Source organism: Toxotes jaculatrix, chromosome 11 (genome assembly GCF_017976425.1).
Source record: "Toxotes jaculatrix isolate fToxJac2 chromosome 11, fToxJac2.pri, whole genome shotgun sequence".
NCBI lineage: Eukaryota > Metazoa > Chordata > Actinopteri > Toxotidae > Toxotes > Toxotes jaculatrix.
The window spans coordinates 11130696-11153856 of record NC_054404.1 but is presented as its reverse complement, the minus strand read 5'-3'; the positions used below and the strand labels follow the sequence as shown (position 1 = coordinate 11153856).

At 43.6% G+C, this 23161-nt stretch overlaps 1 protein-coding gene across 4 annotated transcripts in view; it reads left to right on the top strand.

The window, feature by feature from the left end:
• zmiz1a (zinc finger, MIZ-type containing 1a) overlaps window positions 1-23161 on the top strand; it is a 96076-nt gene that overhangs the window by 27362 nt on the left and 45553 nt on the right. For 3 of the 4 annotated variants that reach the window (XM_041049208.1, XM_041049209.1, XM_041049206.1), the window contains exon 3: window positions 8336-8412. The exons of the other annotated variant lie outside the window; for it this stretch is intronic. The gene's annotated coding sequence lies outside the window, so the exon portion shown is untranslated. The remainder of the gene's footprint in view (window positions 1-8335; window positions 8413-23161) is intronic. 4 annotated transcript variants of the gene reach the window in all.

The window sequence follows — 23161 nt, the reverse complement described above, 5'->3', positions numbered from 1 at the left end:
CTGCAGTGTGTATATGTGTGAGAGGAGGAGACAGAGAGACAATCTGTCTGTATATTCCTCTGTCTGTGTGCCTGTGTTATTGTATGTGTTCTCTCTCACAGCTTGAGTTTCTCAGTTTGAAATGCAACACCTGCAGATGTGTCTTGTAAACTGCAGCCCCCAGCTTCTCTCCCATTCAGAGGGGACCACTGAAACAAAGCAATTAAAGTAGCTCTCTAGATGGGGCGAAGATTTGGAGCGCGGGTGTGCCCGCCTGTGCCTGAGTGTGCGAGTGATTATACATTGTTTTTGCGCAACAGTCTTTAAATTGAAAAGCAAAGAGATCGACATTCCAGCAGGGAAGAAGGCAACATTAGCAGTTCTGTCATATTCGTCTGTTTAAATATGGAGGTCAGAGGTCACTGACAACCTGTTGACACAGAGCAGATTTATGCAACATGCACACACACATATGCAAACACACAGGCAGCCACAGCCCAGTTTTTGGCGCAGCGTTTTATAGCTGTGGTTTCTTGTTGCTGCTGATCTTTGGGTCCTTCCAGCTCCAGATACCAGAGCCTGAGTTATTCTCCACTCTGCTGCCTGACCCTCCTAATTGAGAACGGCTGTGGGTGAGAAAGAGAGAGCTTAACAGACAGAGAGAGGGAGAACAGATTCTTGTGTGAAAGCAAGAGAAAGTAAGAACAAAAGACTGAGCAAATGAAAGGAGCAAAGCGCTAGACCTGTGCAGGCCAACGCTGATCAAGTGGAGGTTGGCCTCATGACAGCTGAACCTCCTTCCTCCCCTCCTCCCTCTGCCTCCTCGTTTCTGGCCATGAGCCGAACAGAGCCAGACACAACGTCCTAAACGTAGGTGTACCTTTTCAGCACAGTGCGTTGTGATCGCTGCAAGAAAGGAAAAAATGAGGGAAGTGCTGTTTCGGAGTGGAGAGAGAGAACTGCATAAAGGAAAATCAAACCAGAGGGTTGGGAAGGGGAGCGGTAAAGCTCAGTGACAGCTGCATGTATGTTGTAGTGGGTGACGGTCTGTCCGTCTGTCAGAGAAGATATTTCTGTCTGTTTAGTGCTGCCTTACTGGCTGCCAGAGACGCTCCTCATGTCATCGCTGGGTGCCTGCTGTCACTGGCTAAAAAGGAGAGAGGGAGTGGAGTGTGTGTGTTTGCAGGGATGTGTGCGTGAGCGAGAGTGACAGAGAGAGAAACTCGAGCAGCTGTCTTGAAAGCTCCTCCACTCTGTCAGTACATCTTGAATCTGCTTTCCCTTGATACCTCCTCCGTAAGACGGTGTTTCAGTCAGTTGTTTGGTCAAACGTCCACCTTTCTGCTGGAACAAGGAGCACGCTTTCTGGAAATCTGCTTGTTGCACAGAACCGTAGACATCCTTATGTCCTCAGTCTATATGTAAATTCTGCTATCGCTACATAGCCAATGTTAGCATTAGCATCCTGACATAATGCCAGAACTGTTACTTCTTCCACATACTGTTGATGATTTTATTTAATCTTTGGAACTGTTAAATTAAAATACTTACACATAGCACCTTTAAACATCCTATTGAGGGTGAGCATAAAAAAATCATCACCCAAGACATTTATTATAATTGTCTTTCTCAACTCAGGTAAATGACTGTGAGTGAGGTGGGAGAGGTGGTTCTGTCCTAGGGATGCAGTGCGTTAGGCCTTGTATTTCCTTGTGTGTAGTGGAGGCGGTGAGTACAATGTTATGCTATCTTGTAGTAGATACAGTGTGTTAGTTAAATGGATGACAATAAGACCCACATTTTGAAGCACCAGAATGTATCTTTAGCACGCACTCAGTGTTGACTGATAGTAGGCGACTAGTATTATCTCAGAAAACTTGTAGCGGCTGTAATGAAAAGACGTGTTGGTAGGCAGCTGAGTCTGTCAGTTTTGTGTAGGAGGTACAATTTACATGAAATATTAAATAAAAATAGCATACTGTTTTAATTTTCCTGGGTCAACTGAATGCGAGTGTGGGCGGCACAGAGAGAGACGTTGTAGAGCTGAAAATCACTTGAGCGGCAGTGGTTGCTCACCTGAAACACTTCCAGAAATGAATGTGAGTCGTCTGTTCAGTGTATGTTCAAGACATTTAATGTTTTACAGTTTGTGAATTAGCTGAGCAAAATAATAAATGCCTCTGATGACTGTTTACTGACAGGTTTGACTTCTTATTTTGGAAAATACTAGTCGTAACGGGAGCTATCATTTAACATCCTGAAGAGGAAGGATTAGCGGCAAGTGCGTGGACGATTCCAGTGTCTGCGTTTTCACAACCTGAACAATGGACCAATCTCTTGAAAACATCATGTGTTTTCTTTAAATCATGGGTTTCTGTTTCTTGCTAATATGGTGTATTTTTGCCTTAATTGCTGGCCATTGACTGTTTGATTGCAATCATCTGTTGTTGGAGCGCTGTCGTCTGATTACAAACATGTGTTTTTCACCAACCAAGATGGCCATGGAGTGAGGTAATGGAATATTTAAAAAAAAATTTAAGAGCATTAGTGAAGTACTGGGCCGCACAGTGGCTCGGTGGTTATCATAAAGGTTCATGATTTGCACCAGTAAGGCGGCTGGGGCTGTTTACTGTGAAGTTTGCACGTTTTCCTGGTGTCAACATGTGTTTTCTTCGAGTTCTCTGGTTTTTCATGCAGCTCGGGTGAACTGGGGTCTCTACACTGAAGTGGAGGTGTGAGTGTGTAGAACCATTAACAGTTCAATACAATAAGTGGGTATAAAAAACAGATAGAAAGGCACTACAGTTTGGTCGTCACTTTTGATTTAAAGTTCCCTAGAAATCTCGATTTTCTCGATTTCTGAGACTGTTTTTTGGGAACTCTCAGCGAGACAACAATACTTCATTTCAATAAACCTAGGAGGCAGGGTCATTTAATTCTCCAGATGTAATTCCCAGGCTGGAAAACCCCTGATTTTAGCAGTGGAATGAGCTTTCACAGTGACGTTGCCTATAATTTTGTGGCAGCCGTGACAACATTAATCCAACTTTAGATTCTGTACTGTCAGTGTTAGCTTCCTCTGACTCCTCTGGTGCCCTGACAGTCCTGTAACCACACACCGGTGTTTATGTTCTTTAGGTTAACACGGTTATCTCTGTACGTAACCGGAGCCCTCAACCTACATGGGCACTTGGCATACATGTGTGTGGTTTCGTGTGTGTTTGTGTGTGATCTTGCAGCTGCAGGACCCGTCTCTTTCCCCCGCGTCTCTCTCTCCAGAAAGAGCTGCAGGGACTTGCCAGTATTTTCATTCCCTCTGGAGGCATTTCCGCACACTAACAAAGCCCGGCCTGCGTGATGAAACGGAGAGGAAGCAGCTTTTGTGAAGGGAGCAGCCGATTTCTGTGTGTGTGTGTGTGGGTGTGTGTGTTTGTGCGTGTGCGTGTGTGTGTGTGTGTGTGTGTGTACTGCTGACCCTGGCTAACAGTTTGTTACATGCAAATTTACTTTTGGGCTTGCAGTTCAGGTTGCTCCAGGCTCTTGTTTGCTGACGAACCTTCTGTAGCACGAGAACAAGCCTACTTTGTATCCCATTCAGAAGACAAAGTTGCCTCCTGTTTGCCTCTAATTAACTGGTATAATACCTAGCTTGTTGTATTGGTTAGTGCTTTTTTACGGGGCTTGTTAACCACTGGCCTTTCACGGTTTTCACTTCCTCTGTAGCCATTGCCAAAGGGAAATGTGCACTGTAGCTCAGGTCACAATTCTCCAGGGTGTCTGGCTCTGGGAAGGGACTGAATCAAACCAATAATAGTAGAAAATTTTCTCCTGTTTCACAGTTCACTGGAACTAACATAAAACATGCACTCTTTGCCCTCGTGGCTGCAATAAATAAATAATATTGATTTAAATGTCCAGCTTTGCTATTTTTTTGGGTTCAGAGTTTGAGTATTAATTTTTCTCTTTGCTGCTGGACACCCTTCATTTAGTTGGTGGTTTCCAGAAATAACTTTTGGATTTTGGCAAGAGCTGAGGAGGTTGAAGTTCACACGCACAAAACATCATTTTTGCTGTCTCATTTGAGGTCATGACACAGCCACTGAAAATCGCAAATGTTTTTTTTTTTTTAAACGGGTGCAAAAGCAGAGCAACTGTAGGATCTGGCAACCGCAATGTCGCTGAAGCTGAGATTTTCTGTGGGGTTGTCTACGAAGTCAGCGTCCTGTGGGTTGACAGCCAGGGGCCTGTGACACACGCTCATGCCCATAAACAGGGATTTGGCCCTCTGGAGAAAATAACCTTGATAATTACTGGGTGCATATGGATCTGCCCACAGCAGGAGAAGGAGGAGGAGGAGACGGGGGTTGACTGAGAAGGAGAAAGAGAGGGCGAGAGCCACATCCGCTGGTGCATTCCTCCGTGCTGTGTCATACTGGTGCCGAGTTTCCCCTCAGTTTGCACAGAGATTTCCACAAGGCGGAGGGTGCAAAGGGCTACTGACGCAATGCTTGGGGCTGCAGACACTGACATTAAAAGTTTAACCAGCGACGCATTCATAGACTCCCCACGGTAACAAAAAGACAACAGAACTGTTTAAAGAGTAAATACAAGAGGATTGCTAGACAATGGCAAAAAAAAATTGGAGACATATGGAGGTGGGCTACAGTGAAGAGAGGAAAAGACACAGCCTGGTGACCTAACTGTGGATGCGCTCATGGATTTCGACTCTCCTCTCCCACTCTCATTCTGTTCTCATCACGTGGCCTCTCTGGTCTGGCTGAATTGGCATCATTACAGAAGCCAGGGCTGAATGTCTGTGGTTGGCTCACCGCCCGTCTGCTTGCCTGTCATTCAGCTGGTTAAAGAGGCCTTGTTGAACCGCTGCACTGTGCCCGGCTACTACAGGGCCATTCATGCCTGTAACGGCAGAAACAGCCAAGTCCTGTCATCAGCGCCAGCTAGCACATACCAATTTACTACTGGAAATGACAAGGTCATTTTGCTTGGTAAGCACAGTTTCCCCCCAAACAACCTCGTAACCCGTTTTTTTTTTTTTTTTTTCAAAGTTTGAATTACATTTCAGAGAATGAGAAGCTCCTCTCTGACAGAGCAAGTGTATTTAGACAAACACAGCGTTCACGTCTCAAATATGTTCTCTGTCTCTGTTGCATGCACGCCGCCTACATGGAGTGTAAAGTGAAACAGACTGATCTTTTCCCCAAGGAATTATACAACAACAGCACAAAACAACAAAACAGATCCTTTGTGCTAACTCGAATGCTGGAAATTTCAAAAAGAAGCCTTGAAAATACAGTTTGTCACTCGGAGGGAGTTTTGTTTTTTATTACCCCCCCTTGCTTGTCAGTTGCTCCATGTGCCTTTGGGTAATGGCAGCTCATCCCGTCACATATGACCTGTGCCTTAGTGAATCGTTCTCCGGCCTCTTCTCAGTCCCAGTGTGATACTCAGACTGAGGACATGCATGAGACCCATGACTTCATCCTGTGCTCTCCCTCCTTTCTCCAACTCTACTTTGTCTCCTCCTTCCTGCTCTCATCCTTGACTCCTCTGCTTTCTCTCACTCTCTCATCCTCCCATCCCCTCGCTCTGTGTCTGCAGTCCTAACATCTTCCTGCTATGATTAGCTGTAGTGTTTTTTTTTCCCCAGCCAGTGTAATGTCTAGAGCCTCCTGTGTCCTTGGAAAGCAGCCTAATAAGCTCAGACACACACTGCTGTCTCTGCGCTCCACAGGCCTATTCTCCAGTGTCACCCAGCACACACTGAGGTAAACAAAGACTGCCACACACACGTATACACACTATCCTAGTGTGCTAATAGACCAGCATACCAGCCCACTGAGGACAGCGTTGACGCTAGCTTGCTAACGTTGACCTTCCGTGTGCCAATCACAATAAATCTGCTCCCTGATTTGAATATGGGGAGGAAAACAGTGTAAATTGAAAGCAGAAATCCCCCTGGTGTGAGACAAGATGAGCCTCTGAATAAATTATTCAGATGGCAGCCTCTTTCCTGCATGATTCTCGCCTTCTGCTACGTTTAATGGCATCTGTGATGACGCCCATTGGAGATTAATCCAGATGTAAGACGTGTGTGTGTGCACTTACATTTGTATGTGTGTTTCTGTGTGTGTGTGTGTGTGTGTGTGGCCTGCTCACCCCTCTTCTCATGCATCCCGTTGTGTCGTGTGATGGGGAAACAAAGCCACAACAGGGGAATTTATTTCTTCTCTGGAGAGGGCTGTAAATAAACAACTAGTGAATCAATGCCTCCATTTGTTTTTTCTCTGATAATTCTGCCTGTGTCGTGAGGCAGTGTGACAGTGTTTTGCAAGCCGCCATAGCTCTCTGCAGCCATATTTCCTCTCGGTGAGAGTGACAAAAAACATGCCACACCGGCCTCATGTTTCATTACCGGGTATCAGTAAATTACCGCATGCTTTTTTTTTTTTTTTATATCACTCACTGCAGCTCATTTAGTGCCATGATGGAGCTTTTGTGTGAATAGGAAATAACACCAGCATTAGATATTTTGCTTTAGAACTACTCAGTCAACTAAAGGCACACAGGCAAAGAAATTACCAGGTGCAATTGAATAGAAAGACGCACCGCAGGCCCTGTGGTGAATGTGTTTCAGTGAGCATCATTGATTCGCTGCAAAAGGATGACCTTCCCTTGGCACAAATGCTGACAAATGCTTGAATATAAAATATTCTTCTGTGTCAGGAAATACACTGTTTACACTGTTTTTTTCTCAAGCATGTTTGCATCGTAATAAACATATTTTTAAAAGAAGAGTGTTTGCAAGCCAGTTTTTTTCAAAATAGGAGCAATAAGCTCTTTAAAAGCTCTGAAAGGTTCAGTTCAACAATAAATAAAGAGTAAATAATAAATAATAAACACATATTTTCTCACTTACCTGTAGTTACTTCTAAAGGTAAGTGAGAAATATATTGAAAATATCATGCAGACATTTTGTTTGGCTTCTGCCTCCACCCCAAGACAATTTAGGTGAATGAAATTTAAAACAAACTATATGACGTTTAAAACATTAAACTATAGCATCGCTTTACAGAAACTGTGCTTCTTTTACTCTGTATTATACAACTAACAGACAACATTTCTTTCACCTCCATTGTGTAAAGACGGGAGCAGAAATCTCAGAGGCAGATATCTCAAAGCCTTGACAAATAAAACCGAAACCATCTTCCACTGTCAGGTACCATTAGAGGTAAAAGAATGTGTTTTTTTGTTGAATTGAATCGACCCTCTAAACTATTATTTTTCCTAATTGCAGTTGTGTGGTCTTCAGTAACAATAATGAGCAGAGCATAGGTCCCAGAAAATATGAGGGGAGTTACTTGTATTAGCTATGGTTCAGTGACTAATAGGAGCAGTGAGTAATGGTGTGAGCAGAGTGATCCCGGTTATTTAGGAATAAAGGTAACCTCCCAGTGTGTAAAACCTTGATTAGAAGCAATCATTCAGCTAATGCTGCTGTTGGTAATGCCAACATGACTACACATAAGAGACTCTAATGAGCACTGGTTTACCATGGTTTTTTTGTGCTCAAGTACCCTTCTCTGTATCCCATATCCAAGTGTGAAATTACAATATCAGATCATATTTAGTTAATTAAACCCATATGACTAATTTAATTTGACTCAAATATGGGGGGAAATGAATAAATCATGGAGGCGTATTTAGCTTGCTAGCGCTGGTGTTAACAGTAATTAAATGTGGGGCAATCTGTAGCCTGTGAAGATAGCTCAAGTCTTTTCTTTCCGCCTACTGTACGAGTACACATGTGGAAAAAATGTGAGCCAGACGGTTTTGGGAAGCCGTCTAGCAGAATATTAATGAAATGATGTGGGAGTTTCAAGCACAGAAAGAAGTGAGTTAAAGATGCAGTCCTCTAAAGTAGGCTAGTGCATTAATAGTCGGCGAGTGGTCGTCCCATTAGGAGATCTGCACATCGTAGTTAAGAGAAGAGCCAGAAGCAGAGAAGAAATATTCCTCCATGATTAGAGCCTGGAGAGTTCAAAGACAGCTGCTTCTGCAACTAGATGGGCACAAAACACTCACAAGGAAGACGAGAACTCAACTTTTACTTGTCATTGAAGCATTTTATATTTCATATTTGGCGGGGATTAGAGATGCACATTCTCTCCAGCTCTGTCAGTCCTTGTTATGTGTTTCCAATCTGTCAGATGCACGACAGGGTGCTTTATTACATCTTGATAAATGATGCCACCTAAGTCTTGTTTTCCTATCACTAAAAAGCAGAGTTTTGTCACACTCCCTGATGTGCGTTGCGTTCTGTTTTGTTTCATTTTAGATTCGCTCGGTGATTGATGAAGATTAAGAAACGGATTTTGCCTAATAGGAAACACAGGAACGTCCTCATCCGCACTGGTAAGGATCCTGATTTATCACCTATGTCTTCATCCGAACTGTTACGCATCAGCTCGTACGGTGATACAGATTTGCTTCAGCACGGTTTTGCAAACAAGATAAGACTGGCTGTGGTTTGGATTTAGGTTTTTGTTGTGTCACACCAGCCACTAAACACACAGGTTTAGTGAAGAACATAATGCGCTGGTGATCATTTTAAATAGTAACCGAGGGAGAAGTCTGTGTGCTGTCAAACACTCAAAGTCAAATCATCCGTGAAGAAAAGCATTAAGTCCTTTTATTTCCACGTGATACTTAAATTGATACTACTCTGTGTTTTATAGTGACACTTTCGTAGAGCAATACTGGACCACATACACGTCAGAACATGCTGAATTAATCGCAGTGAGAGGCTGACGGCCATTGTTTTGAATGAAAGCACATGTATACGTGATGTTTGGGATTGAAAGTTTGTGGGCGATGGCATTTCCTCTGTACATGGCAGACAGCTGGCGTTTGTCAGGTAACAGGTCAGACGGTCTTAAGAGCCCACACAAGTTGTGATGCCAGCTCATTCTGTGTTTCACTGTATTACAGTTCTTCCTCTGATGTGGTCGATTCAGAAAAAAAGCCCATTTGAAGGATGTTTACAGACCGCATTCTTGCATGTATACTACAGCGGTGATACTCCTCTGCCTCGGCTTTAAACTGTCCCTAGGGTGTGAAACCTGGACAGCAGGGTAAGCAGTGTTGAACCAATGGTTAGCCACCTTGTATGGCCATTGATCTGCCTCTATCAATACCAATATCAATCTCCAAGAAGAGGACAATTGCTAATTCCCATAATCCTATCCTCCATCCATTTCTTCTCAACAAATGGCAGGACAAGGCTCCATTTGATTCAAAAACAAATGTGAACACAGTGTTCAAAAAGCCGTTTGTATTACGTATTCATTTGTCCCCTGGACTACACGAAAATTAAGTATTCATTTAAACCTTGCATGAGAATAAACACATCATCATGGTGTCAAAAATCTTTGCTTGACGTGATGCATGATGTAATTGGGTTGAATGACGCTGAGAGGAAACATCAGACTAAAAGACATCCCTTTATGGTCCCAGCACATCTAAGTAAAAGGAGACCTTGTCCCTCTGCTTTTGTTTGGGAGACTGTGCAAAATGTCGACGCCGTAGTTTGTATACATGTGAAACGGCATCAAAGTGCTGGAAGGTGAATAATTTTTGGTGGCATCTGCACAATCTGCAATATGCTAATGAGCAAAGCTGCAAAAGCCAGATTGCCAGGAGAGAGAAGGGGAGATGGAGAGAGAAAAAACAGGGAGGGAGCAGAGTGGAAAAGAGAGAAACAGACGGAGGCTGGTGTAAATTATGGATGCAACCTGCGATTTCCAAGAGGAAAAGAAAGGCAGAGAGAAACCTCAAGTCATGCATATCAGATTACGCATTTACCACATTTTCTTATCGTGGTCCGTGAGCAAACTCGTATACAATCTGGCCTCTGTGTGTGTGTGTGTGTGTGTGTGTGTGTTGAGAGGAGTGAGAGAGGGAGCACTTACACATTCATCCAGTGTCGAGTTGTGTGGAGCTGTGTTGTGCTGTCAAGCGATCTCTGAACTTGATATGACATGCATCTAAAGCTGTGTTCACTTTCACTGCACTATTGTGTTGCGTTGCTCTGTGTTGTGTGTCTGCATACGTCTACAGTCACATGACCCCTGATAGTTCATGTGTAGACTTTCAGCATTGAGCAGGCACATGGACGCGATGGCAGATCTGCTGCTGTTAGGAGCTGTTGAAGTTACTTTACATCACTCAAATCACACTGCGGATAATCATATGACATTGCTTAACTTGTCTAATAATACACAGAATGTTGAGTTACTTTTTCTCTTTTGTTTAAAGTTGCTTATCTCTCATTATGTATTTTGCCTGCTTGAGCAATTCTGAGTAAGTAAAGTTAAGTAAAAGTGAGTGTTCGTGTCCCGCTACCACATCCCGCCCTTGTGTGCCAGTCCCCTAACAGCCTGTGTGAATAATGGATCCATTCTTGAGTCATGTCTGTGACTGGGGCCTGTGCAGATGTGTGGTTTCCCCACCAGAGGTGGAGGTGGAGGAGACGGGAGGGGCTAGTTGTCTGGAAATAGCTCTGCCTGAGCTGGGAGCACCTTAGGTGGGCCTCTGTGCCAGCCTCACCTTCCTTTAGCACGCTTGCACGATAAAAGTGCAATTCTGCTAGAGAACCTGGCGCATATATCGTGCACCTATTTTCAAGTGAGATTCAAAGGAAATATGGTTTAACCCGTCTCCATTCAGATTTCCTGTCTAAGTGATCCCCTCCAAGATGGCAGGAGAATAAGAAAAGGGCTGCGTTTTCTAAGAACTGGACAAGAGCCACGATGCACTTAAAGCAAAAACTGTCTGAGCCGGGAACAGAAAGTATGAAGCTGCCCTGGATCTAGCCTGCATGTAAATGTGTGTTAATGTGCAAAGTAGGTCATTTATTTGGAGCAGGGACAGCCGTAGTATGCCTCTCTGGAGCGATGTCAGAGTGGGGAATCATTTCATAAGCAGACACATTGCTGGATTTGGTGAACCGCGCTAGGGATTTACATATACAGATATTTTGTTTATATGTCAAGCCCAAACCCTAATATACGGGGAGGGTGGGGGTGGGGGTGGGGGGCAGCTGAAGGTGAAAATGGCTGTGGTCAATCCAGAGACAGCATCAGTAACCACAACCAGAGATAGCAGCCTAAAAATCAGACTAAATCAGATTACCAAACAAATAGCTAAGAGGATTAATTCTGATCTCTCTCTCTCTCTCTCTCTTTTTTTTCCATCAGACGGACATTAAATCTGCAATCTGTAAAATCTCTTCAAATGATTTTCTATTTTACTTTGCGGCCCTCATTTTCTGGTCACATGTTTGGAGTGAAGCTCTTTCCGCTCTCTGTGAACTCTGCCCTTTTGTTCTGCCTTGAGGCCTCTAGAAATTGCTTTTACTAAACACGGTATCATATCGGTCTTTAAAAATATCTTCACGGGGTACAACACGAATCTGACCTCCAATCAGATGCTGCGCTGCTGGCTGTTAAGCCCCATAATGTTATAATAACGTGTCCCGGCACACTTGCTGTTAGGAATAAAGCTGTGTTGAGAGATTCCTGTGGCTCAGTGGCCGTCGCTTAAACAAGCAGAGCAATGTTCACTGGCACAGACCTAATTAATAGAAAACATGATATATGGAAGGGAATAATTACACCTTGTCCCTGGCTTTCAGAGATAAAAAAAAAAATGTTGCTGCATTTCTTAGAATTAATCTCAGGAATGATTGTTGGTTTACAGGGAATCAGTGGCAGTACAGTATGTTCTCTGCAAAAAAAAAAAAAAGACTGTAGATTAATTTGGTTAATATTTCATAAAGCTTACAGAGGCAGAGGGCATTTGAGGCTTTTCAGATTATTTGTTCTCAGCTGCTGCGCCACTGTGCTGCAAAGTCTACAGCTTTCGAGCACAATGCCGAGACAAGGCGCTTTGCCGTTAAAAGTGTTTGTCTGTGATAGTGTTGTTTGTGAAATGGGAGCCGTTCAGATGTGCTGCTCCTTTTCCTTCGCCGTGATCTGATTCAAAGGGGCCAGTGCTCGCACAGCATCGTATCGCTCTCCTGAGTGCTGATAACTGCTAACAGATTCGTATTAATATCCTCACTGGTACTCTTTGATATCAGCTGATTCATTTTGAATCTCTGCTCGCCAACCCACGCACACCTCAGCTAAACACAAAAGTACAATACAGCATTGCTCTTGACAGCTTGACAAACTGACAATCCCACTCTCAGTCACTCCCTCCCTCCCTCCCGCCCTCCCTCCCTCCCGCCCTCCCTCTTGCTCTCTCTGATAGAGCCGTATATTGTAACCAACAAGACTGTAATCAACGTAAACCTAATCAAATCATTGCTCCAACAAGCAGCCCTGGCTGCCGGGCTTCCACGGTACACATCTCTGATCAAGAGGCAGGCTGCTTGTACAGCAGTATGTACTGTAACCAGCCGCTGCATGAAATGTCAGGATAAGTAGGATTATTTTCGAAAATGTCACTGACAGCATAATAGCTCAGTAGAAGAGTGTTTCATGCTATGTTTCTATCTCGTGTCAGCAGGTGTGATATGTGACTCTGTGTGTGTGTGTGTGTGTGTGTTTCTGAGCGCGCAATAATAAAAGCGACTGTACACAAATGTGAAAGTGAGGAGAATGCTGATTCTGTTGACTGGAACTGGTGTGTGATTGGCAGAGAGTGCAGGCCATTGAGTTAGCCATTAAAGTGTGTGTTTTAGATCTGCACAAACAAATACACATCTCCAAACCTCCTCATTATCGGCAGCAGGAAAGCTGCCTGGGCACCGGGACAACTTGTGTGTGTGTGTGTATCTGTTGCTCGTGTATGTGTGTGTGTTTATGGTGTGCATCTAATTCAGACAAGGCTCATTCCAAGATTTGGTTAACCGAGTTGGCTCGCCCTATCACATTGCCACAGAGTGCGCAGTTGCTTCGGCCTCTGTTTCATTTAGTGGCACCCACGCTCTTGTCCTCTTGCCATGAAGACACACAGACACTGATGCTTCTCCTCGGCTGGAACAGACATACGGTACATCTGCACACATATACACACACACAAACACACAGCTGAATGAGAGAGTGACAAAGTTAGAGAGACAGAGAGAGAGAGAGTGAGAAAGAGGAAAAAATGAGAAAGTACCAATTAAGCTCCTCAGACAGTTCTGCCAACAGACATCAGGGGGTTGGAGGCGGAGAGTGTTTGTGTGTGTGTGTTTGTGTTGGAGACGGGGAGGGGGGGGCCTTTGACTAGAGCAGCGGTCTCTAACTTTGTGTGATACTAAGTCAGTTTTGTACTTTTCAAGTTTTTAAACAACTCATTACGATGAGGTGTCAGTAACCTGCTGTGGAGGCCGGCAATTATCGAGAGCTTGTAGCTTTTTATATTTGTTTGCTTTTTTTGACAGTTCAGCGCACAGAAATTGGTGTAATATTTTCCTGTATGCTTGTTCCTTCTATTCAGTTTTACCATGTATGTAACTTGGTTCGCTCCACTTAAAATCTAAAAATATGTGAAACGTGTAACTTATCATCATGAGGTGCTTTTGCTTCAGGTTTCTCCAAATTTAAGTGGCTCTAAAATTGTTTACATTGTGTGCACATACACAAACACACATAGCTATATCCTAAAGTTTTGCCTGTGCGTGTACATGCTGATTGTTTATAATTTTTTTATTCATCAATAGTTTTGTAGCTATAGATTTGTAGATTTATAGATTGATTTTTCAATGATATCAATCAGAAAATAACAGCAAATCATTTGACCACATTTGAACAGGTGGAGTCAAGGACTGTTTAGCGTTTTACTTGTTAAATGATTTAAACAGCCTAATTGATTATCAAAGTTATTGTCAATATTCTAACCTATTAACTGTTCAAACACAAAAAATGTCTTTGTTTTGCTTTCGGGCTTTCATCTCTGCAACCAGTAGCTAATCCTTAATCCAAACAATCTTAGAGACAGAAAAACTCTTGCTGCACTGCCAAATGAAGCCTCCTCCTCTGTTGTGTGTTCATGCTGTGAAACAAAAGGCTGGTTGGGCCAAATCAGGACTGACATCATTGGCAACAGCTGCAGGCTGCATGAACTGTGTGTCTGTGCATGCGTGTGTATGTCGCTGCGTGTTTACGTCTGTGTGTGCGTGTGTTTGTGTCTGTCAAGATGAGGTGACCTGATTGCTCAGCTGAGCAGCGAGGGAAGACCCAGCCTTGTGTTGTCAGAGTAGCACCAATAAAAAAAAAAAAAAATAAAAAAAAAATAACAACCACGAGATGGACCACAATGCACCCTGGCTGGCAGCCCCTCCGTCTCAGAGTCCATCCGTGTTTTTGTGTTTTGCCATGCCCCCCACTCAACCCACCCCCCAGCCCTCAGACATACACACACTGGCACTCCTGACCATGCCAAAGCAGATTTAGAGATGAAAAATGATCCACCACTGCCTGTACACTGCAGTATCAGCTCCCAGCTATAGAGTGGTGGGTCAGGCCAAATCCTGTGTGAAGAGCCTTTATCCTTATTGCTGTAAAGATAGAGCTAGTTACAACTGGACCTCTCCTCTCAGTTAGTCCACGTCAGTCTAATGCAGCATTTTGGTCTGATTCCATCGGTAATTTCCACGTACAGTATATACTTGAATTATTTTCTATGAAAAAGGAAACCAAAGAATTTTTTACGGCTTGATGTGGGAGTTTTTTACTCAGCCAGCTACAGGGGCTGACAGTCTGTAAAACCTGCAATGAAACATGCCTCACGCTGCCTCAAGGAGCTGTTAACCCACTTAAATGAGTTGAATTTGTTTAGGTTTCAGTGGATAGTTTTGGTATTACGTGATGGCCTAAATTGTGTTTGAAGAGGCCTTTCTTTTCTGAGAATACAGTTTTAGAGGAGCTGCAGAATGTTGATCCTTTTCAGTGTGAATATGATCCCATTTGAAGATATTAACTAACAGCACAAAGCACTGAATACTGGCAGCTTTAGGCTAAAAATAAATAGTAGTAGGTATATCATCGTTGGCCTTCAGAAAACCATATCAAGTGAAAACTAGTTTGTTAGTGCCAGTAAAAGCTGGGTGGCCTCGTCATTCACCCCTCCCAGCATGAACACATAAATTTCCCTCTCAACACGTACACGTACACAAAAACAGAACCCCCCTCCACCCCTACCCCCAGCCCCTGGGGCTTCACCTCAGAGGCCCTGTGGTGAACCTTGTGTGAGGCTTAATAACCTTACTAGGGCCATCCCACCCCTGCTGCTCTTTCTTATTACTCCCTGCACCTTTTTCTGTTTTGTCCAGAGGAAGGAAAAGAGATGGGATGGATCTCAAGCAGCACCTTGGGGGGCTGCAGGGGGAACAAGGCTGGAATGAGAGCTGCAGGGCGGGAATGGTGAAGGTGAGGAGGGCTGTGGGGAGAAAATTGAGGAGAAGGAAGCACAGGGGGAAAGCAAAGAATGCAGCAGTATTGACGTAGCTCAGATAAGTGAAGGATTAGTGGATCCACAATGTGCTCGGAGCTGCTGTTCCTCCCATTCACAGCAGCCAGTGGTGAAGTGGCTCCTCTTAATGAACTGTGTAAAGGAAATGCTTACATACATGCACTCACGTGGACCTGCCCTTTAATACTGTAGATAGGTCTCTACTATCAACTTCATTCATATAATTTCATATAATTAATGCGTGTGTTTTTAGAGCTACTGTATTTGAGGGAAACCTAATCTCCTCATTTGTCCCTGTCCATTTTTCTGTCTCAGGTACTTTAGAGACAGACTTTTTTTTAGACAGTTTTTTCAGTACAGTTACTTTCAGTAATATTTAAGGATAAACCTGGTGACACTGTGTTTTTTTTCTGACTGTCAACAAATCCCGTAAAAAGACAAAAAACAGCAATGAATTGATCCTACATGTATTTTCTGTGTATCCACAGCCTGGTGTAGCTTTTTCCTTTTTGCCTCCATTGTTGTCTAAAATGTGTTTAAAAACACATCAGTGAGCCACACCACTGCACCGGCTGACTGACTTTTTTTTTCAGATTTCTGTCTTTCACAATTTCTGTTGAAGTTATCACCCACACACAAAGCCACATATAGATGAACATATGCGAGTCCACTTTTTTAATGGATCAAGAGCTGGAAACACAGTAGTGTCTCACTTCATGCTCCTCCTCCGCCTCCCCCTCTTCTCTCCACGTTGTTCTCGACTCTGTCCGTTCTTTAACAAAGACTCGACATATCTGCTGGAGAAACATGAGCGGTGCGTACTTACTGTGTTTCTTTTGTTACACTCTCTCCAGACACACACTCGCCACTGCAGCAGATACAATAGACAGAGTCGTAACAATATCTGTTGCTCATGTTGAGAAATGCTTGCTTAAAGTGAGAACTGCTTGTGCGTATGAGGAAATTCATACACAAGACTCTGTTGAATGTTGGTTTTGTGCGTCAGTGAAAGCGCCTTTATGTGCCTGTTGAATTGTTTGTGCACCGTGTGTATGCTAGTGCATGTCTGTGTAGACCGAACAGGTGTTCCTGATTGCATGTGTTTTGTGTGTCTGTGTGTGTTTTGTGTGCGTCCCTGTGTGCGAGTGTGTGTGAGTCCGCATGCATCAGCGAGGAATCCAGGGGGCGAGGTGTCTGTCTGGTTTCACATGGAAACCAAAAGGCTCAGATTTCAGCAGGGGTCATCTGTCCTGCTCTGCGGGCCTCAGAGGTTAAAGTTTACTCTGTTGAGGTATGGTGAGGGAAGGACTGGTTTAGATAGGCAACCCTACACACACACACACACACACACACACACACACACACACACATGCACACACCCACACAAATACATACACATAACATGTGCAAGGCCACAGTCGATGTCTAAACTTATGCAAAATTGATGATTATTTATATCATTGGTACAATGGGAAAACAAAACATTTCCCATTATTTACATAAAAAAAACAAGATTAAAATGAATATACCAGATTTACCCCCCCCCCCCCCCCAAGTGAACTACTGAAATTATCCACATTCTACCATCCTCGTGCTTACGTTTTGACAAATCATCCCAGGACTGCAACTGCCAATTATTGTCATTATAGGATTAATCAGCTGGTTATTCTCTAAATTGACCAAGTAATCATTTTTCCTATAAAATGTCGTGATAAATGCCTCACAGTTTCCCGTAGCCCAAAGGGATGTCTTCAGATTCCCCCATGTCATCCAGCCGAAAGCCGAAAACCCAAAGATATTTACCTTAATATCATATAAAACAAAGGAAAAATCAGCAAATTCTCACATGGGAAGAACTGCTTCAAAAATTACTCAAACAATTATTATTATTATAATAGTTGCTGATTAATTTTCTGAACAATTTATCAACTAATTGTTTCAGCTCTTAATAATTTCTCGCAGACACACATTCATTTGTGTTGTTTCCTTGAGTATTTTTTATTCAGAGTCACCATCCCAGTCAAACATCGGCAAGCATGCTTCAAACGTCCGTGTGTATACACCAGAATGTTGGTAGAAAAGGAGAACATTTTGGTATTCCTTAAACTTTTTAGTGGCCTTGTTCTTGTTTTTTTTTTTTCCTGAATGACATTTTGTGAATGACAGTGGGATTCACCAGTGAACTGTATACGTGGCAAAGTGACTAAAAACAGATGCTTCCGGATCCATGTCTGCCACCATCTTTTGGTCTGAATTTTAATGTGTAAACATTCTCACAAAAGTGTGGCTCAGATGTGTGAAATTAGATAAAAAGTTACTTGCACATAGTATTCCCGCCACCACATCCTGACAGACTTAGTAAAAACTCAGTGTAACAACTGATTGTTTCCTCAGACGACTTGGAGACTTTAATAATTAGTGGAAACTCTTGACAGTCTGATGTGTTGGTGTGTCTGAAAAACAAAAGAACAGTGACAGTAAAGTCACTGAGGGCACATTTATTTTTTCTGTCAGTCTTTCTCTCCTTGTGTTTTCTTCCATTCAACCCCCCCCCCCCCCCCCCCCCCCCCCCCCCCCCTTCTCTACCTCTCATACACCTCAAGAACTTGCCAATTTCCTGAGCCTGTTTTTCCATTCTGCTTCCCTGTGCATGTATCTATCACATGCGTGTGTTTCTGTGTTCCTCTGTGTGTGTCTGTCCATCATCCTCTGTCTCTGACATGCTCTTAGGTAACAGTCTAATTTCATGGGAGCAAACTGGTTTGAGAATAACCTATACCCTTTTTTACACCGAAATTATCACATATTTGTGGGTAAACCCACTAAAAAGAGGCGATTTACTCCTTTCCATTTCCTGTAGACGAGTTTGCCTTTATGTTTTTGTTTTTGTTTTCTGCTGTGTCAGGTTTGACGTCACAGTTGCGATGGAGTTAGGGTTAATAAAGAGTAGAAAGCAGCATGGAGGAAGTGTTCAACGTGTTTGTTGGACCTCAAAATACAGTCGTCAGACATTCGACATGTCGTCAAAAAATTCACCTGAAGCTGTTCTAGTGAAAGCTGTGTTATTTTCTTCTGTGTCGCATTAAACATAAACATGAGTTGAACTATCATATTTGTCAGCGTGCCCCTCTAATGGCCACTTGTCCAGCCGAGGCAGTGAAGCTTTGATCAAAGCTGCCCGGTGTCCAAACCAGGCCAGCCACAAACAGAATAGCCCCGCTAATGTTTTTCCTATTCAGATTGCGGCAATTACTATTTGACATAAAGTTCATTTAGTGCTTGCTGTCCGCGTGTTTGTGTACTTGTTGTTGTGTGTCTGTGTGTGTGTCCAGCTCTGCCTCAGTTGATGAGGGAGATCCTTATTGCCCCCGGCACAGTGGCTCATGGAAATCAATGTTTGATTTGCCGGCCACTTGATAAAGGATTTAATGCTGAAACATGCCCCCACCCTCTCCTGCCCCGCTCACAGTAAAGAAATTGCCTTATTGAGTCCATTTGTTCATTTTGCCTTCATTCAGGCTTGTGTTTGCAAAGTGGTGGTATTTGCCTCTGATCATGCGTGTGTGGTTGTGAATGTGCCGGCAGGTAATAAGATCGCTGTGATTACCTGACAGGTCTCGTGTCCACTCGCTGCTGACTGCCAATACATATGTGTATGTGTATGTGTGTGTGTGCGCAGTGTCCAGAGACCCCCCCCCCACCCCCCGACACCGGTGCTCCCTTCTCTCGGTGTGTGTATCGACCAGACTCTGGAATGGAGAAACGCCTGCCCAGCACACAAAATCAATGGCTGCTGTTTTCTCTCCTCCAACGGCCTCCTGTTATCTGCAATGAATACAAAGCACATATTGTAGCACACAAGACACATACTCATGCACCTCATATTTATGTCCACTCCCCTTTCACTACTGTGGCGGGCTCACATACAAACCCACAGGAGATTGGGCTAAATTACAAGTCAGTTACACTTAATTGGAAGAAATATGGCTCTGGCTGTGTGTTTTCTTGTTCGGAGCGTGTTTACAGCTGAGTCTTCTGTCGCCTAACAAGAGCTGAGTGAGACCTACACTGCTGCAGCTTTCATTGCACTGCAAAGTTTATTATTTCTTCTGCTATATACACTCTGCTGTGCCAGCAAATCAAACAAGGCAGCCGCGAGTGTGAATGAAACATCATCCATCTTCCATTGTGTTGAGTAGCATTAGCAAAGTGGCCAACAAGTGTTTATTTAGCCAGTGAGCAGTCCATTTCAATTCACTTACGGGGATAAGATCAAGCCTATTTTAACCATTATGCAAGTCCCCTCTGTCCTAAACTCTGTCTTTCCTGCTGTCTGTCTCTCTGTCAGGGATTATAGGTGGTGGTGGGAGGAGAGGGGAGGTGGCAGATTAGCGGCGGCCGTCCGGCAGATCCGTCTGTCTGCCGTCAGAAAATAGAATTCATTTGTGTGATCCAGATGCTTATGCTCAGCTCCCTGCATCTCTGTTTGCGTGTGTGTGTGCGCTTGTGTGTGTTGGTCAGTCAGAGGAGAGGATTGGCCGCCGGGCTGGGGGTGGGGGTGTTGGTGGTGGAGGTGGAGGTGTGTGGCTTGCTCACATCTGCTGGGCAGCTTTTGTACTCACATCAAAGAGAACGGCCGTGGCCTGATGACTACGCACCCTCTTCAACCAACCCTGACATGTGTACCAACATGTACAGAGCACGTAGGTCGTGGTTAAGCCCTTCATTTTTTTAATATATAAGCTGCTTTAAAGATGCATCATGCATTCTGTCTGAGAAACTCAAAAAGACTGCCCTTTATGAAAGAATGGTGGCGTGTAGTACCTTCTTTACTTACTGATTTAAATCAGAATTGTATGAATAATTTTATTCTGTATTTCATTTACCTAAAGTTATTGTATAGTTCCTTATGTTGTGTGACAACATTTTGCATTTGAGAGCTTTATCTTCTTTTTTTCATCTAAAAAATGTTTTGTATAAAATCATATTTATAAGAAAGACTTGGAAAAACTTGTTTTCAATGTTTTGTATCATTGTAAGAGACATATTTTTGATTTTGGACTTGTAGTTGGACAAAATGAGCATCTCTGAGATGTCACTGTGTCCTCTGGGAAAAGTGTGATAAACATTGTTCTCTATTTTATGATATTTTATAGACTAAACTATTTGTCAATAGTTTATAGACTAAACTATTGACAAATAGTTTAGTCTATAAAATATCATAAAATAGTTTGGTTTATGATATTTTATAGACTAAACTATTTGTCAATAATGAAGATAATAATCAGTTGCAACCACTGTGGAGAGAAGACAGAGAGAGCAGACAAGGGCTTTGTTAACAGGCTGTGTTAGGGTTACTACAGAGGGGAGTGGGGTCCTCTGTTGTAGCTGACTACTTCATGCAGTCAGGATGAGAGCAGGGTTGATGGATGGACCCAGACTGGAGACCTCACGGAGGGGCTTCGGAGCAGGATGCTGAAGGAGGTCTGTGTAGTCCCTGAAGGAAGTGCTGTTGGAGGGAAGGCGGAGAGAGAAAGGGGTAAAAAAGACCTGTCATTAATCACACTCCCTCCACCTGCCACCTCCCCTCTCTGCCTCCTGTCCTCTCTTTATCCCTCCTGCCACGCGTCTTTAATTCTCCCCACTTCTTCCCAGCCATTTTTTGTTCTAAGTCCAAGTGTAGTCCGCTATTGTAAGCAGCCCTTTCAGCCTTTGGGTAGCAATGTACTCACTCCCAAACATCACTTTGGGAGGTGTTTAATGCTATTACGAGGTGGCAGCCCAGGCACTATGCCCTCCAACAAGGAGAGATGGACTCATGCCGGGGCTAAACACAACTTAGTTTTCTTAATTCACTTAAACTCGGATGCTTCTGCTCCCTGTCACCAGCCTCTTAACTTCCTGGTCAGCGCAGACCTCTAAAGCCCGTCTGAGACTGCTGTAATGTGAAGGGTTGCTCTTTTTGTTGCTTTGAGGTCAGCAGGAACATTACGAGGTGCTTTGACAGGTCAGAAGTCTTGGCTGGAGCTGGGGTGTGTGTTTTATTTGCTAACCATACAAACCCCACAGCCTCTGGCTGAAGAGGGTTGGCCTCTCCGAGTTGTCGGCTTACCAGAAGCGAACTTGGATTAGAGTGTTTTAAATCAGGATATCAATAAGGATATTTTCTCCAATGTTGGTAATATAACAATATAACTAACATCACGTAGGACATGACAAATGTAATCAGCTGCTGTTTCAGTGATTTTGTCCATACACAAAATATAAATTTAAAACACACAACCATAACTAATTTTGTTATTTTTTAATTACAGCTTTCTCACAATTGTTCACTTAGACAACAGAGAATTGACACTTTAATTATCGCTGCAGGAGACACAGTGAAATATGTAATGACGCAAACACAACACAAAAACATTCTGGATTTGTTATAGATAAATATCTTTTAAAAAAAAAACAGTCCTGCAGTGAACTTAGGCTTACATGCGTGCTCATGCACACACATCTTTACGTACAGTATACACAATTGATCCAGGAGAGGTCTTTCTGTCATGATAAGACATTTATACAACAATTATGCAACAAGCTTCTAATAACATTAACAACAGAGGAATAATTAAACATCTTTCTCTCCTTCTGCCCACCCTTCTCTATCAACATCAGCATTTCACAGTGTTTCTTCTTATCTGCAATCTCTCGCCTATATATTAAATGAGCAACAGTGTGGGCTCATTAAAAATGCATGCTGCGCATTGAGCTTAGGAGACCAATTATCCCACCTAGCTCCTTTACAATGGCTGATAATAAAAGCCCCTGCAGTCGGCCACTCCCCGATTGCTTCACTGCCTCAGCCACTCTCACCCCTCACCTCTCCCTTTCTCTTCGTCTCCCACCATAGCCGCCTGTTGTCTTCACACCAGATCATCAGTAAACAGGCTTTTCACTGGATTTGATGGAGTGCAGTGTTTTGATCTGTTGGGATTTGTGTTGTGTGTGTGTGTGTGTGTGTGTGTGTGTGTGTGTGTGTGTGTGTGTGTGTGTGTGTGTACTTTTTAATGCTGCTGTGCTCTGCAGGTGGCAGTGGACAGTGATATAACAGAGAGAGAAAAACACACACCTCGTGGCACACAGATGCACGCATGGTCTCACGTGTGTAAACATATAGATGAGACTGTTGCAGCTCACATCGTGCCATCGTGCTTTTTGACAGGAGTGTCTTGAGAAGAACAGAGCGCCTGGAGCACAGAGGCTGTTTCCCGCCACATGCTGTACATCAAATATGGATGCGTGTGGGAAGCAACTGCATCACTGGAGCACTTTAAAGTCCCCATACTGGCAGCCTGCTCATCAAACGGCTGCCATCCCTGTATACATATGGAACTATATAATGTACAATCCCATCTTGTATTTGTACACGCGTTTGTATGTGCATCACTTGTGGTTCGCCCTTTGAGGATCAAATACGGGTAGTTCTGCCTCACAGCAGGCAAGTAAACAGCGCGAGAAAAGCCGGTGATGTGACGCCGTTTCTGTAGCTCGTGATTAGGTTTGTTTAAACGTACACATCAGCACACAAGGCGAGTTGTCACCACCTCGCTGCACTTCAAACAGCAGTGAGCTAATGCCCCGGCGCTGTCACACAAACAGCTACGGATCTCGCTCAGCTGGTTCCGCATATCGCTGAAATGATGACTCTATT